Here is a 7,446-nt window from a genome sequence, read left to right as displayed (position 1 = left end):
TCAGTTTCATTATATCTTCCTTTTTATTACTGTTGATTTGATATGTTGAAGAGTTTATTTGTTCTTCATTTTGCAATAGCTATATGTAAGTTCTGATATCTTATATGGCTTTTTTTTCCTTATTTTTTTCCCTTACAATTTGCTCTGACTTATATTCGATCGGTAGATCAGAGTCTGGAGACTACTCTAGAATCATTGAGCTGAAGTCTGTGGTTCTTTACATCATTACATGGCTTACTTCTATGATGCTTTATGTAATCTCTGCATTGGACTTGAGAAGGAAAGTCCCAATTATACAGCTTCTGTTCATTGAATTCTAGGACTTCAATTTTATGGAGTTAAAATAAATAAATCAAATACCCTGTAATAAAATATTGAAGTTTGTTATAGATAATAAAATTCGATAATAAGATAGCGAAGCATAAGTGATGGGGATGCTCAGACATGGGATTCTATATAGGATATTTTCAATTGGTTTGATAGCTCAATATTACTCGAGGATGGAGTATGGAGATTTCTGGAGAGATATTTGGTGATGAGGAAGCTTGAGGTCTAAAGGAAAGAGTAGGCTGAGACGGTGAACTTGGTTGTTCTTTTCTCCAACGCTTAATCCTTTGTTTGGGAGGAGAATTTTTAAGATAATGAAAGGTTTTTTAAGCTTTAAAAATCTTGAAAGTGCAGGCTTTTTAAAAGCAAGTTTTTTGGAGTTGTTTTCTCAAAAAATAAAACATTTAATTTCAACCCATCAAATTTTCTCTTGAAAATCTCTAAAAACCTTAAATGATCTTGTTAAAAACCATGAAAAACTTTACCTTATGAAATTATACTGAAAAAAAAATCTTATTTTGCTCTTCCTCCTTTTAAATAGAGTGCAATCAGATAGAGTGTAAGCTGATTACGTCCATAGGAATAGGTAGCCTGGGCTAGATTCGTTGTTCTGTTCTCTGTGACTATAAGCTGATGACTCTCTTTCCAATTACTCATGAAGGAAAAGTTGGCGGCTGTGTCTATTACATTCGTTTAAATTTTGGTTGGATTACTTTTCCACAATAATCAAAATTAAAAATTCATTTCTTTTTGTTCTTTCAGCACAAGTTAGGTGTAACCTGTCTTTTTAATTTCGTATATTATAGAGGTTTTATTCGGTTCACAAAATGAAATAACTATATTTGCAAGCTTAAAAAGTAAAAGGGTTTAGACACAAAAAGTTCTTTCTCTATATCTCTTTCTCGTTCATGAGATTAGTAGAGCTTGTTTGAGCATGTCTATCGGTTTGTTTGCCCTGCCTTTGGATAGAGTAAAGGCATTGGGTTTTGTTTGCACTTCAGCGATGATTCTCCCTTTTGTAGCCTTGGTGTAGATAGGCTGTGTTAGCTTTGGTTTTTGCAAAAATACTCTACACGGTGAAGGGTTCTCCTTCCACAAATCTAAGTAGTTGGGCGTCTGCTTCGGACAAACCTAATTGAGCCCATCGGCAGGCAAGGGAGATCTCCTCAAAAGAAGATGATAGCGTTGATGTCAAAATGGTGAAATGATGGCCTCTCTATTGCCATAAGGAGACCGAGATTGCTATGATCCTTTGTCTAGAAATGAGAGCTGCTTGAGGAGTTTTTTTCTTCTGTGCTTATGCGTATACTTTCGGAGTGTTGGCTTGCTGATTATAATACGTTGAGTTGTAGAGAGTAGATTATGGTTTTTCCGGCATGAGATGTTTGGTTCCTATATGGTGGCGGCAGTAATAGGGTTTTCATCTCCTTGATTGTTTGGCTAGGTTTCTGTTTAGGGGTTTGGTTGTGTAGGCTAGCTGTGGGTTGGGCTAGGGTTTCCTGCATGACATGTTTGGTTACAAAGCATTTTTGCTAATTTTGCATAGAGGCAATACAGTTAAATAGTCCTATGATATCAGCCATTGTTGAATCTAGTGATTCTAAGTTCAGCCTCCTTATATCCATCCTTTTTTTATATGCCAATTATTTGTGACGTGTATTTTACATGTAACTAAAATTAATTTAAAAAATTAGCATGAAATAAAATTAAGAACACATATTACTTAGATTCAATTTTATTATTATAAAAAAAAATTATTATAAATATGATAGTGGAATATATATATATATATTTAATTTTATTAATTAGTATATATCTTTTGCTAAAAATGATTATCTATATATATTTTTAAAGAGTTGTCATTGTTCAATTATAGTATCAATTGTAGGTAACAGAAAAGGTTTCTAACATATACTATTTTTATTATTAATTATTTTATTTTAACATAATAAAAATTAGTGTTTTATTATATGTTAAAGTTATTTAAAAATAATTAAAATGCTTATATAAGCAAAATATATATTTCATTTTAAATTTTAATTAATTTTGCATTTTATTATTAACAATATTAACTAAAATTTGAAGTATATTCTTCCTTGTGTATTTAACATATCGTATATTATAACCTATATGTCATTACTCCAAAAAACTATAAATGTATTTCTTAAAAAATTCTAAAATTTTAAAAAAAATAACTTGAAACGAATAAAATTAATTTACAATTATACACACTTCTTATTTATATGTTTATATAATAAAATTTAAATTAAGATTTTAGATTAGTGGTGTTTAACTTAATTATAAAGACATGTAATTATTGAAATTTTTTTAATACATTTAAATTCATTAATTATATTATTTTTATATTATTAAAAGTAAAAAAAAAAAACATTGAATAAATTAAAAACAAATTTAATTTATCATTCATTGCTAAAAATTATTATTGTGCATTAATACTCTCTGTTTTTTGTTGCTAAATGGTTGTTGGTCGCTAAATTTTATTTAGCATCTAAATACCGTCAATAAAAATATTTAAAAACAATTTTTTATTTTGATTTATTATTTCCAATTATACTGAGGACGCATTTGGTCGAGTCGGTTCAAATGAGTCGGTTCAGTTCAAAATTAAATTGAACTGAATAAATTAAAAATTAAAATTTTAATATTTATGAAAATCGAATTGATTTTAATCAGAAATCGAATCAAACTGATTTGATTTGATCTAATTCAATTCGATTTGATCATTTTGAACTTTAATAAATTTTTTATTTTTTTAATTTATTTTTAGTATTTTAAAATTTAATTGAAATATTCTAATTTTAATATAATATAATTTCTTTATATTATTAAAAATAATATATTATTATTACTAATCAAATTAATTTTTTTGATTTTTTTCTAATTAAAATCAAATCGAATCGAAATAATTAAAATTTTTAAAATTAAAAATTAAATTAAACTGAAGTGAACAAAATTTACGATTTGAATTTTTAAATTAATTTAATTCGATCAATTTTTTTAATTTGAACTAAATACGACATATTTTTAATTATATATATATATATGAATTCATTTTTAAGAATCACTTTAATCATATTAATGAATAATATATCATTTAAATTGATAAGAATAATAATAATGATTATTGAAAATTCAATTATTTTAGAGTAGAATTGAAATCCTTTATATAAGTAGGAATTTTATTTTGGTACGTCATTTTTGAGCTTATCTCTTCATATTTAAATAAACTAATTCATTGGGGCTGCATTATTCAACAGTCAGAGATCCACAGGGTACAAAGTAGAAACTAGAAACTCGACTCTGACAGGAGTGGGTTTAAGTTCTGTATTATCTTTTTGTTTTGATGACCAAGCGACGGTGACATGGGTAAAGAAGCAAAAACTGAATCCAGTTAGTTGTAAATTGCTAAGGAACCCACAAAAAATTAATTAAATTCAAGTAGAAAACAAGCTGAGCAAGAAAATTCCCAGTTGATCTTGAAAGCAATGGCAACCAAAGGAAAATTCTACCAAATAAATTGGAAAAGAGTAAATTCTAGAGACTAGATAAATTTTATGGTAAAACTGTTATATAAATTTGTAAATAGATTAATGAACTTAAATTATGATAACTCACTAATAGATTTTTTTTAAAAAATATAATCACTTTTATATAAATATTTTACTTTTATTTATTTATTATATTTATATAATTTAATCATTTTATTATCTAATTTTTGCAACGATAAAATATCACTCTCAAAAATTGTAAACCTGGCAATTTCTTTTAGTGAAATCTACTTTCATGAGCACTTTTTTGAAAAACAAGATAAAAAGTCATATAATGACAGGGCCCAAAAAATTTTAAAAAAAAATTCTATAGAAGGTCTATATAAAAGAATTTTACAATTCAAAACTCGTACGATTTGATACTAGATCTGCTATATCTTTTTTGGAAAAACAATGACAATCTAAAACTTGAACTACTAGAGATTTAAGAATCTCTAACAATAATAACCTTTTCGGCCATCAAAACCATATTAAAGAGCATGGAGAAGAAAAAACACAGGCTGATTATATCTCTCAAAAACAAAGGGCCATCCATGCAGTCTCATTCTAGTCATTCTCTTTTTAATCTCCGGAACACTCTAAATAGTTTCAGATCTGTGCCAAAAGGCTACAGGAAAACTAAAGAGTATAGAGAAATCATCAACCAAAGGAGCCATATCAGAGTCAAAAAGAGAAGACGAAAAAAAGAGACATGCACAACTAGACTTGGGAAGAACGGCTGGACTAGGAGTCCCGAAAGAGAAAAGATGTCTCCTGCAATCATCTCTAGACCCACCACTCGAATCTGTGAAGCTGCCACCCAAACTAAACTCCCAGTACAAGAGTTAAAGGGGTTTGGTTTGGAAGTTAACTCCACCTGCACCACACTACAACCACCAAAGATAAAAACAGAAATCAGATGGAATCTCCACATATAAGCTCTACTTGCTTACAAAATCAAAAGATAAAAAAAAACAAAACACAATACCTATTTATAACCTCTCCCAGACGAAGAGGAGAAAAATCACATTTGAGTAAGGACGGAAGGGTCCGGCTCAGTGGAAATATAAATGACCACAAAAACTAATAAAAAAATTACCTCTGTGCTTCACGAAAGAAAAAAAAAGAATAATTTTTATTTAGACTAGTTCAATATATTCTCAATTCCATTAATTATATATATATATAATCGCAAATCAATTCTTTGAATACTGTAATAAGTCTAATTTGATTTTTTAAATTAAATCTTGAAGTTTGTATTTTAATCTAACTAAAATGAAATATTATTTTCTTAATACAATATTATGTTACCACTTAGTATTCTTATTTTTTTTATTTTTATATTTATATTATAAAATTACAAATATAATATTTTATTATTAAAAATAACATTTTATTCGATCAAATTTTATTTGGGTTCAGATTTTAAATTTTCAACAACATTGAATTTAACTTTATGTAGATTTTAAAGAAACATTGGTTAAGGACACCCTGATTACCAAATAAAAAAGAAACATTCAAGAGTTGATTTATACTTTTTTCACCTTTTTTTTTCTATTTTTATTTTAAAGTTTAAATGCATTTATTTTATTCATTTTCTTTTCGTAAAAGTAATTTTATTCTAACAAGTTTAGTCATTCTATTTATTTATTGAATTTGTAAGCAATAGAATAACTTATTAGTATCAAAATAACTTTTATAGCATTTTATGATTTAAATTTTTGCACTATTTACTATTTTTAGAATAATATTGTTAACGGTATTATTTATGCTAATGTTAATATGCCATGTTAATAATTTTTCAGTGTAAAAAGTTAAAAATATATATTTTTAAATTATCAATAAAATAAGTTTTCATCTTTAATAATAATAGTATGAAATTTTAAAATACATAAAAAAAGAAAAGAAAGAGAAAGGGAGAGAGGGATAGAGAGACATGTTGGGAATTTTGTGATGATTTTGATTATCCTTGCTTTTGAGATGAGGTCGAAGATTTTTTTGATATCGGAGTATGATAAGATCTATTAGGTCATTTTCAACACTACGCCAAATTTCATTTTAGCGTTGGAGATGGCCCTCCAATGCAGCGCCAAAATTTAACGGAATTTTGACGCTGCGTAATGTCACGCCAAATATGACATAACAATGTAGCAACGCTATTTTTTTTTTTTTTAAATTTATAATATAATTTAAAATTTATATATTTTTTTTATTTTTTTTTAATTTATAATATAATTTAAAATTTATATATATTTTCAATTAAGTTTAATTTTTTTTCTCTCATAATTTATTATATTTTTAATTTATTTTATATTTTTATAATTATTGAAATTTAATTTAAATTAATATATTCATAATTATAAATAATATTTATAATAAATTAATTTATTTGATATAATAATAAAGAAAGAGAAAAATATAAATATAATATTTTTTTGGTATTAAAAATGATGCAGAATAGTGTAAAAAAATACCATGAAAGAATGAAAATGTTATAAGTTGATTTTTTGTTTAAATATTGATATTTGATATTGGATATAAGAGTATGATAGGATTTATTTTGTTATTCATTTTAAAGGTAAAATTAAATTTTAAATTTTAAATTTTTTATTTAATTTTAATAAAAAGATAAAAAATTACTTTATTGATAGAAAAAAATTTTAATGAATTTTTAAAAATATAAAATTATTTTATTAATGATAGTAATACTGAAAAATATATTAAATTTTTCAGTAAAAAATTATAATTATGGTCGCAAGAAATCATAAAAAACACGTGTATGTTGGATCTATTGGTAAATACACACGGATAACGAAAATGACTCAGCATCCACGAGTCGGTCCCCACGTATCCTTCCATACGCATGGCCCACCACCCACTTTCCTCATCCCACTCAAATTACTCGCCGATTTTGAGTGGGGAGGGGAGATTTTATATAAATGAGATGAAATGATAAATTAATTATAAAATAGTAGTTGAATTAAAAAAAAAACTATACTAAAATTTTTTGTTTATTTAATTTATTAATTTAATTATAATTAATATATATAATTAAACGAAAAAATTTATATATGAGGAATATAATACATGTGTAAATTATATTTAATTCGAATTTAATTAATATTTTTAATATTTAATTAATTTTAAATTTGACTTATCTAATGTTAAATTATTGGACTCATTCATGATTATGTTGTTTTTATTTCAATAATACTATATTAGAAAAATTATTATTTATTTATAGAGAAATTTATTAATTTATTTTTTAATTTTAAAAAATATATTAAAATACTTTAATATTTTAAAAAATTATTAATTAATTTTTTTATTAATTTTAATTATTAAGTATTAAAAAAATTTAAAATGTTTTAAATATGAAAAGATTAATTAATAAATTTTTAAAAAATTTAAATAATTAATTAATAAATTTTTTAAAATTATAAAGACTAAATAATAAAATATTTAACTAGTAAAATTAATAAAAAATTAATTAATGTATTTTTTATTTTTTAAAATATTAAAATATTTTAATATATTTTTTAAAATTGAGAAAAAATTAATTAATAATAAT

Source organism: Manihot esculenta, chromosome 8 (genome assembly GCF_001659605.2).
Source record: "Manihot esculenta cultivar AM560-2 chromosome 8, M.esculenta_v8, whole genome shotgun sequence".
Taxonomy (NCBI): Eukaryota; Viridiplantae; Streptophyta; class Magnoliopsida; order Malpighiales; family Euphorbiaceae; genus Manihot; species Manihot esculenta.
The sequence above is the reverse complement of the archived record's forward strand: the minus strand, read 5'-3'. Positions refer to the sequence as shown.